Below are 10,746 nucleotides of genomic sequence, written 5' to 3'. Positions count from 1 at the left end.
TATGTCAACTAAATTAGATGTCAACTAAATTAACTGAAGCATAAAATATGCTGGCAAGATATATTTACAAATACACACCACAAAATGGTGTGCAAGTAACAAGAATCTGATTTAAAGTCACAGGCACAAAAAGACCTGGGCAGAGTGATCAACTGATCCACAGTCCTCCTTGTGGTTGCAAGTGATTTGTGTATGACAAGCCTGTTTACAGTGACAAATGTTAGATGCAAGGTTGCTAGAAGGTTTGCCTTTCTCATTTTAGTTCATTGCTTGTGTGATTTCATTTCTAAAGTTCTCATCTGCATTGGAAAGCTTGGATCGTTTCATTTCTACCAGGTAAGCAGGCAGGTACCTTTCCTTAGGTATCACCTCCATGGCTTACCTCACCAATTCCATGGGGATGGCTCCTACATATTTTAAATCTGCAGCCCCAATCTCTTTTTTTTTTTTTTTTTTTTTTTTGAGAGTGAGTCTCACTCTGTCACCCAGGCTGGAGTGCCGTGGTGCAATCTCAGCTCACTGCAACCTCTACCTCCCAGGTTCAAGCGATTCTTCTGCCTCAGCCTCCCAAGTAGCTGGGATTACAGGTGCCCACCACCACACCCAGCTAGTTTTTGTATTTTAGTACAGATGGGGTTTCACCATGTTGGCCAGGTTGTTCTCGAACTCCTGATCTCAAGTGATCTGCCCACCTCGACCTCTCAAGGTGCTGGGATTACAGGTGTGAGCCACCATGCCCAGCCCCAACATCTTTTCATAGCTTGGTAGTACATGCTCGTGTCTACTTGCTACCCTCTCAGATGTCCCAAAGGCATCTCAAAGTACACATGTCCCAAAGCCAGCTCATGACCTCCCTGGTCTTCAACCCTCATCCTCTCTCAGTGTCCCCAGCTCATCCATCCTATTTGATATGATTTGGCTCTCTGTCCCCACCCAAATCTCATCTGGAATTGTAATCCCTACCTATCAAGGGAGGGACCTGGCAGAAGGTGATTGGATCATGAGGGCAGTTTCCCTCATGCTGTTCTCGTGATAGTGAGTTCTCATGAGATCTGATGGTTTTTAAAGTGTGGCATCCCCACGTCGCTCTCTCTCCTGCTGCCATGTAAGACATGCCTTGCTTCCCCTTTACCTTCTGCCATGACTGTAAGTTTCCTGAGGCCTCCCTCACCATACAGAACTGTGAGTCAATTAAAACTCTTTTCTTTATAAAAGACCCAGCCTCAGATAGTTCTTTACAGCAGTATGAAACGGACTAATAAATGGTTCATCCAACCAGATATGCCTGGTGCTTACTTTCCTCCTCATTACTAACCCAATCCATACACAAAGCCCTGGCCATCTGATTTTCTATATCCCCCTGAAGCCTGTCTGACTCACTCCATCTCCTCCTCTCCCCCACTATTCCAAAGAATTATCAGGTCTAATGGAATCAACCCAAATGCCCACCAACAACAGATTAGATTTAAAAATCTGGTACATATTCACCATGGAATACTATGCAGCCATACAAAAAGAATGAGCTCATGGCTTTTGTGGGAACATAGATGGAACTGGAGGCAAATTATTCTTCTTAGCAAATTAATGGAGGAACAGAAAACCAAATATCGCATGCTCTCACTTCTAAGTGGGAGCTAAATGATAAGAGCTTGTGAACACAATGAAGGAAACAACAGACACAGGAGTCTACTTGAGGAGGGAGGGTGGGAGAAGGGAGAGGAGCAGAAAACGTAACTATTGGGTACTGGGCTTAATACCTGGGTGATGAAGTAATCTGTACAACAAACCCAGTGACATGCATTTACCTGTGTAACAAATCTTCACGTACACCCTCAAACCTAAAATTAAAGTAAAAACAAACACACAATATTGTTATCAGAAAACATTAATTCCTTAATATTATCAAATGTCTACTTAATATTTACATATTTCACATTTCTTTGAGTGTCTAATATTTTGCTTTTCTAAAAAAAAAAAAAGAAAAGGAAAAAGAACAGGGTTAGCCTGGACTGATTTAGTAGCCTGGTCTAGCCTCATTGCTCCTGATCACGTGACGCCTGTCTAAAAGCCTTTTACTGTGGCTGGACCTAGTTTCTCAGTAAGGCCACAGAGGCCCTTCCTGATCTTGAGCGCTGCCTGTCCGGCCCAGCTCACACCTGAGCCCCATGTCCTCTTAGCTTTTCATGCCTCACTCTGGCTGTGCTCTCCACCACCGCTAGGACTTTGCCGACACTGTTCTCTCTGCCTGAAATTCTCTTCTCTTTCCTTCTTTGCAAAGTTACCTCCCCCTAACTTTCCTCAGCCAACTCAGAGTTGCAAATTTACATTTTAAGGGGCACTTATTTGGAAGTCTGTGTGCCCCCACTAGACAGTTTTGACTCACCTTTGTGTTCCCAGCACCCAGCACATGACCTGCACGTAGGAAATATGGAATGATTCACTCAGACCAGAGCCAGAGAGGTGCCTGCCCTGGGCCCCATGAGGCTGCGGCTCCACTCTGGCCCTCCTCTGACCACCACTTCCCACATAGGGTGAGGAGACAGGTGCACCTGGAGCTCCAGGGAACTGACCCTAATGGCTCCAAGCCTACTTTTAGGGCCTGTCCCCAAGAGGACTTGGTGTACACACCCCAAACCAGAGGGGTGGCCAAGGGACAGTTGTTATGAAGGCAAGAGGACATAACATATTTAATAGCTTTCAAGAGGCAGCTGTTATCAAGGTGTATTTATCAAGGAAGGAGGCTAGAACAGATTTTCTTTAATAATGAGTCAGCTTAATCTATAAAAACTTCAACTATTTGGACATATGCTATTCAGACCTCCATGTGCAGTTTTCCCAAAGCCCTGCAAATGTTAGCACAGAGTTTTTGGTTTCACAAGTATCTGAGAATAAACTTTATATCAACACTTATATCGAGATGATTCCCTGTACCCTGTCTGAAATCTGAGTTCAAAAGAGAATTGACCCTTAAAAAAGTCAGTACAATTCCCCAAACTCACTGATAATCACAATGAATGGGGGGGGGGGAAGAGAGTAGGGATAAAATATTGAAGCCGTTCAGTATGAAAAGTGTGTTCCAAAATCATTATACACCAAAATTCTGGGAAAAAAATATGTTATGTGGGTAGTGGGACCATGAATTTCCTTGCCTTTTTACATTTTACTACAGTTTGAGTTTTATTTAATAAATATGCTTACATTTGTAATGAGAATCTTATCCTTTTGAAAAATCAAGTTACCATTCTATTTCATGTGTAGAATGTGAACATTTTGCCCGAGTCTGTCACCTTTGTTATTCCTCGCGTGAAAGCAGTGCTAGGAATTTTCTGTCCATATATTTGTTTTGCTGGCAGAGGCAAAAACAGTGTATTTTCAGAGCACAGTGGAAAAGGACTATGGCTTAACTTCCATTTTATGTAGTGAGAGTCATGGACATACTTCATTTATAGGTTAAAATAATGTGGTGCCTGGCTGGTGGACCTGGAGTTCACTGGATTTTAGGCAGCTACCTGCATTTTCTTTTATTACCCCTACTACCTAATTTCCATTAAGCCCACTTTGATTTCCTTTCAGTTTCCTAATTGGGGTCTGGAGTTGCTTTTTTTCTTAATAGCCATGTTTCTAGAAATCCAGTTTTCTTTTTCCTTAGAAATAATAATTGTTCAGTTATTAAGCTAGAAAAAGCCCAAGGGTTTCTTTGAGAGCCCAGTTGCCTACCTCCCCCACCCCAGGTCCATCCCCCAGTTGCCTACCTCCCCCACCCCAGGTCCGTCCCCCAGTTGCCTACCTCCCCCACCCGAGGTCCGTCCCCGACCGGGCCCCTTGCACCATGTGTTCTCGCTGCCAGGCTCGCCTGTCCCCCACTGCCATTCCCACCTGCACACTTAAGTGTTCTGCCGTCACCGTCCCACTGTCTGCCCAGGTTTCCAAGTGTCTCTCCAATGCATAAGGCTTCACGACCCTTCCTGATCCTTTCCACTGTCACTGTTCCCAGCCCAGTGTGTTTGTCATGCCCTGTAACCTCCACCACACCTTGTACCTTTCCTTTCTCAGTGGCCACATTCTGCCTTTCTGGAGTGAATACTTGCTATGGCCCTCGTCCCACACCCAGAACTAGAGCACTGAACCCTGTAGGCCAGAAACCATGTTTTACTGATATGTTGAATCCAGCACTGAGCCTCGGACTCAGTAAGTAACTGCTGAACTAAATTAAGCATACCTTGTTTGGTCAATCTGAATATTTCCCTCAAAATTACTTAGAAGTCTTTCTTGAGAAATGTCTTTTCCTAGCCAACCCGGCAGACTGACTTAAAACGGTGATTGACAGACAGAAGAACATTGCCCGAAAAAAATGCAACAGCGAGGATTAAATGAAATATAAGCAGGGATGAGCTACTTGTGATAATAACCTGGAGCGGGGATGAAAGTAGGGAAGACGGACGTAGACGGCCCACGTGTTGATGGCTAGTGATGGTGGGTGATGGTGACGGCTCATGGGGGTTCCTTTTACTGTTCTCTCTACTTACATTTACACTGAACATTTTTTGTGATGAAAAGATTTGAAGACGACAGGAGACGGAGAAGCACCAGCTGATCTACAGACTCCGAGGAGGTCCCAGGAAGAGGTATAAAGGAAGGGGTCTGAGACACGGGTCTTCCTCCCTGTGGGTACCATTTCTTCCTGTGGCAGCTCTCCTGTTCTCTAAGCACCTCGACCACCCCAACCCACCTCATTTATATGGGCCTGGCACTCAGATCTTTCACCTGTATAATGCCACTCCAGGCTCTGCCTCTTGGGTAGTGCCCTACGTCTTGGAATATTCCAGATGAGAATGGGACACGTTAGGTGGAGCTGTGTGCTCTGCCTCACCTAATCTGGCTGGCAACCCCCACAGGTGTCATCCACTAAGATCTTCCGGGACAGGAAAGCCCTGCGATACCTCTTACATCACACCAAACAGAGCCCCACACCAAGAAAAGAGCTGCCCACACCTCACAGAAGCCATGTTAGTGGACATGTCTCCACTCTGCAAGCCTCTCAGTGCAGTGGAGGCCAGTGCAGACCATCCTCTGCCCAGAACAGTTGCATTCGAAATGACCCCTCAGAGAGCCCTCCGGATGGCCGCCTCTCCCACGGGTCCCTGCAATCACATAAAAAACATTCATTGCAGCCAAGATGCACAAAGCACGGTATTGATTTCATACTCGGGTTTTTCCAAAACAAATCATAAACCCACACCAATTATGTCCAATCAGTTTTATGGATAAAGAAGCCTGAGACTCTCCAACAGAAGAGCTTGAGTTTCCCTTCTTACTCTTGTGCTGGGTGTCCTTTTCCTACCTCCAGACCATTACAAGAATATTTGCAAAGTAGATGAGGCCAGTCCTTTTGCCTAATGTTGACAGACAAGAGGAAGATTCCAGGGAGAAATGCCACAGCAGCAAATGAATATGAATGATGCTTTTCCACTTTGTGCTTATAAAATGCCTTTGTACCAAAATCTCAAAGCTCTCCAGGAAGCAAGGCTTTGACTGGGACTTTCACTCAGGGTAAACATGAGTGGTCAGAGCTTCCCAAGTCATTTGTGATAAAGAACAAAAGTCCGGATACTTTTGAAATGCAATATTCTTGCCTTCTGGGTAGTAAACAAAGTGTGCAGATGGATAATGACATCTGTGGATTCTGGCTCCACTTCCTAGAGAGAGAAAAAACATGTAAATAAATATGTAAAAAATTGTCATATGTGGATGACACCATTGGTTCATCCAGTAGTTACCATTCTGCCCAACATTCACGAGCAATGGATTCTATTACTGGGTGCCTTGTGACTGCATTACACTGAGAAAGTAAAATATATTTCTCTTCAATGCACGGGGGAAGATAAATGTTCTAGAAATGTTTACTAAAAAGGTCCAGTCGGTGGCTTTGACACTTGATGGTTTTGCACTAAGCAATGCTGTCCTTTTGTTCCCTCCATTGGAAGCCTCCTTGTAAATGTTTAATAGCTAAATGACTCAGTAGGGTCTGCAAAGGTCAGGCCCTTCACTGGAAAGGCAGAGGGGGACTCACAAGCAGACTGTATCAGATTGACTGGAAGGTTCATTTGAGAATTTTTTCCTTCTCATCCTTAGCTTAAGGTGCACGTGCAGCATGAATAACTGCCTGGGCTCCAGCCACCCACATGCCTGAAGACCAGACATTAGTGACTTTGAAACTCTTCCTAGGATTCATTTAGGATATTAATCAGCTTCAGAAGAAAACTCACAAAGACTCTGAGAACGATTCTGTTGCAAAAGTGACACCTAGCAGAGACAGTCTACCCTTGCAGTCGCTTGCATTGTATCCTGAAAGTCAATGCTAAGAGCTTGGAAAAGAATTCGAGTTCATCAGGTGTCCAGAAAATAACCTCCTTCAAATGCAGTCGAAATAGTTTCAATAACTTCAAATACTCTGCTTGTTATGAATCTACAGAGCAGCAATTAAATAATTACCAGTAATGATTAAATGTCAGATAGCTATAACCAAGGGTGTCTTGCTATTACACTGAAAAATTGTGTATTAAGGTTTTGTTGGGGTGCAGAAAATGACTCCCCAAAATATAGTGCTTTGGCATGTCGACTACTTTGAAAATCAAAAGGTTTTAGAAATAAGCCTTAGACCCAAGCTCTCTTTCTGACTTTTCTTATCTCCTTGTTTCTCTGATCCTCTTTCTAGAAGCACCTGGAGGGACCGGACTGACTCTCTGGAATTTTCTTATCTAACAAAGCTTCTTTCCAAAAAAAAGAAAAAAAAGGCAATAGTCGTAAGAACTCCCATCTTTAGGAATCTCATCAAATGACCAGGAGAGAAGAGACGGAGCTGTCACTACACCCAGACAGACTACTCATCTATTCTCTTGAAGGCAGTACTGACAACCTTTGTGCAAGGTGACACTTCACCCCTCTTCTTCCCAACCCCTCTTCTTCCCAGAGCTCAGAGGAACTTTTGTCATTTACTCCTACCCACCTCATCCCCCACTTCCCTATGAAGAGAGGGTATACAGGCATCTGGACCCTGCTGGGTTATTAGGTCATTACTCTTCTGCAGTTCCCCATGGTATGCACGTTAAAATAAACGCATGCCTTTTCTCCTGTTGCTCTGCCTTTTTCAGCTCATTTTCAGCAAAACCTTCAGAGGGTGAAAGGGGAAGCTTTTCTCCTTTGTCCTTACGTTTTGCATTGTCTTGTACCTTGACATTTTTCTACTCTTGTCAAGTTAAACTATAAAGCAAAATATAGATCATTAGCTGGCTAATTATTTTTGACTTAAAAAGTAGCTAGCATTTGGTTTTGGGTACCACAGTGTGTCTAATAAAGTCTTTTTAGAAGCAATGATCCATAAACATTTATTATCATTCTCCATTATTAAACACATTTCTGGCTGAGTAAAGTGACTCCACTTGTAGTCCCACCTATTCAGGAGGCTGAGGCAGGAGGATCACTTAAGTCCAGGAAGGAGTTCAAGTCCAGCTTGGGTGCTCTCTAAAAATATTAAAATTAAAAAAAATTCTGAACATGCAACCCCAATATAATGTATATTTATTTGTAAATGATATACTGTCACTAATACATGGACATTAAACAAGTGGAAAACAATGTAACATTTTAATTTACTGACTGAAAATTAGTTATATTTTCATTAATATTTTTTAAAAGAGCAAAATTGCTGAATAGTCTTTATTTTTGAGAATCTTGGTTGAAAACTTTGTGGCATAACAGTTTGAGGTCTCCTTCCAAGTCAAGTTTATTTTAAGATGTGGTTTTAATGGCTGTCATCACTTAAAATATCTCAAAAGATAAGCAAGCCTACTTGAAAAAATGACATGGTTTCAGGGTTTACTAAATCAAACTGCTCATTTCAACTGTAGGCACAAATCATGCACAGGTTTTAACCGAAATGTAATTAGTTAAATTTCCGTCTTCTTTGAAGTCCATCAGTCTTTTTTTAACGAACCAATTAAACAGTATCAAGGAATAACTCAGAGATTTTTAGTTAGTTGTTTTATATGCAATTTGTTTACTTGTACAAGAAGAAAGGTCAATAGACTGTTGTCATGGAACAAAATTAAAAACAGGATGTATAACAGATAGGAGACAGAAAAACCTGCTGGCAGCCTGGGAATTGTGAATCTTGCAGGCATATTTTTGGGGTAAACAAATCAGTTGGCAGCTGATAAAGAGATCAGTCTGGGCGTTCTGGGTAGGACAACTAGTATCAAAGAAAACAATTAAGTGTGGACAGATTTTTCGAACCCCCTGACGGTGTGGCTGAGGAGCACATGAGGCTTGCTGCCTCTGGACGAGCTCTGCTGGCTCTCTTCCCTCCGCACGCCTTAAGTAAGCCAGAACTATGCCACTGTCCTCCTTAGAATTCCTCAATATATTTAAAACTCAACCTCTCCATTTGGAAGATTTCTAAAAGAGGTTAGGAATTTCAGTTTCTAAGTTAAGTGTGCAGATATGAGTTTTTATAAGCAATATACATCATTTTTAGAGACAAAAATCACATAATGTTGGAAAGATTTCTAAACATCTACTTTCAAAAATGCTCTCCATAAGATTCTTTTGAAAACCAAATACTGGCCGGGCGTGGTGGCTCATGCCTGTAATTTCAGCACTTTGGGAGGCCGAGGTGAGTGGACCACCTGAGGTGAGGAGTTTGAGAGCAGCCTGGCCAACATGGTGAAACCCCGTCTCTACTAAAAATATAAAAACTTAGCTGGGCGTGGTGGTGGGCACCTGTAATCCCAGCTACTCAGGAGGCTGATGGCAGGAGAATTGCTTGAACCCAGGAGACGGAGGTTGCAGTGAGCCGAGATGGCGCCACTGCACTCTGGCCTGGGCAACAAGAGCAAAACTCTGTCAAAATAAAAACAAAAACAAATACTTTCCCACTCATTGCTTTTTTGTTGTTGTTGTTTGTTCGTTTTTAGACGGAGTCTCGCTCTGTCGCCCAGGCTGGAGTGCAGTGGCACGATCTCTGCTCACTGCAAGCTCCACCTCCCGGGTTCACGCCATTCTCCTGCCTCAGCCTCCCAAGTAGCTGGGACTACAGGTGCCTGCCACCACACCCAGCTAATTTTTTGTATTTTTTAGTAGAGACGGGGTTTTCACCGTGTTAGCCAGGATGGTCTTGATCTCCTGACCTTGTGATCCGCCCGCCTAGGCCTCCCAAAGTGCTGGGATTACAGGCGTGAGCCATCCGCCTGGCCCACTCATTGTTAAAACATCACCTTTGTTTTGAAGAAACAGATTCAGTCTGTTTTTGTGAAACTTTTGCCTGGGTATCATCCTAATGACAGCTACATGTCATCACAGATGAGAAAATGTAGAACACTCTTTATAAAAGAAAATATAGTAACTCATTTTCAAGCTTGACAATTCTTTTGAATGCTTTACCACTGATGATCTGTGATCTCTGTGGGGTACAAGATTTTCAAGGTCACTCCTTGCTGTGATCTGGATATATGTATGTCCCCACCTAACTCATGTTGAAATTTGATCTCAGTGTGGTAGTTCTCTCAGGAATTGCTTAGTTCTTGCAAGAGTGGGTTATTATAAAGTCAGAACACCCACCTGGTTTTGCCTCTCTTCACACATGTCCACTTACCCACTGATCTTCTCTGCCATATTATGACACAGCCTGAAACCTCTCACCAGAAGCCAGAGCCATGTGCTTCAACTTCCCAGCCTGCAGAACCATGAACTAAATCAACCTTTTCTAAAAATAAATTACCCAATCTTAGGTATTCTGTTATCATGACACAAAACAGAGTAAGACATCCCTCATCACAAAACTCTGAAAAGATTCTGCAAAAGGCTTTGCTTTTTCACCAAATTTGACCTTGTGAATGGCATCCAATAGCCTATCCAAGCCACCATATATGCCTGTGGTAGACTGCATAATGGTCATGGATAACCAACATCCTTCCTTAGGGTCCAGTCTCCCCTGCCATATGTACGCTTGGCTTGGCCGTATGATTTATTTGGCCAAAAAAAGTGAATGGCAGTGATGTTTGCCACTTCTGACCAAAAGCTTCTGGAGCTAGTCTGCAATGCACTGATCTCTCTTTGTCCCTCTGCTACTGCAACTGGCAATGCTCCACATTGAGGCTGCTTCATCAGATGGGACATACTTATGCTAAATATTTGGGACATTCTCATCCCCAAAATTTTTTCACTGTTTATCTGAAATTCAAATTTAACTTTGCATCCTGTTCTTTCTCTGGCTAACCCAGCCGTAAGCCACTGACACTTGGGGATCATTTGTTTTGTCAGTATAACCCAATCTTATTTGACCAGCTCATCATGGCCCAAGGAAGGGCACCTGTGTCAATCTATATATTACATATTAGTAAAGCTTAATTTTGCCTTTTCAGATTAAAAAAAAAAAGTTAGTCTCCCTGCACTTCAGGGGATTGTCTTTGGAGACCACTGTCCAAAGGTACAATCTACAAGGCAAGGTTGTCAGAAACTTAACAAGTGCACTAAAAATGTAGACTAATCAGCACTACCCCACAGATACTAGATTCTGGAGGTGGCTGGAGGATCTGTTTGCTTAATAAGTTGCTCAGGTGATTATGAGACAACTTCAAATTCCACTGGCCTATGTCTACTATTTGACTTTTTAGAAAGCTAAGGTAGGAGACCCGGGTACTAGTCCTAACTTTGTAACTACCTTTGTATGATGTTCAACAAGTTGATCCT

At 43.0% G+C, this 10,746-nt stretch overlaps 2 long non-coding RNA genes across 2 annotated transcripts; one reads left to right on the top strand and one right to left on the bottom strand.

Annotated features, from left to right (window-relative positions):
- The first annotated feature begins 4,402 nt into the window (after positions 1 to 4,402).
- LOC117065123 lies at positions 4,403 to 6,784 on the top strand. The gene is made up of 3 exons (XR_004429826.1): positions 4,403 to 4,473; positions 4,558 to 4,625; positions 6,716 to 6,784. It is a non-coding gene; the product is annotated as an uncharacterized LOC117065123 (long non-coding RNA).
- On the bottom strand, positions 5,180 to 7,493 carry LOC117065097. The gene is made up of 3 exons (XR_004429815.1): positions 7,452 to 7,493; positions 7,007 to 7,260; positions 5,180 to 5,696 (listed from the first exon to the last, which is right to left on the bottom strand). It is a non-coding gene; the product is annotated as an uncharacterized LOC117065097 (long non-coding RNA).
- Between the last annotated feature and the right edge of the window lie 3,253 nt (positions 7,494 to 10,746).

This window comes from Trachypithecus francoisi, unplaced genomic scaffold (genome assembly GCF_009764315.1).
Source record: "Trachypithecus francoisi isolate TF-2019V2 unplaced genomic scaffold, Tfra_2.0 Contig01579, whole genome shotgun sequence".
Taxonomy (NCBI): domain Eukaryota; kingdom Metazoa; phylum Chordata; class Mammalia; order Primates; family Cercopithecidae; genus Trachypithecus; species Trachypithecus francoisi.
The sequence above is the reverse complement of the archived record's forward strand: the minus strand, read 5'-3'. Positions and strand labels throughout refer to the sequence as shown.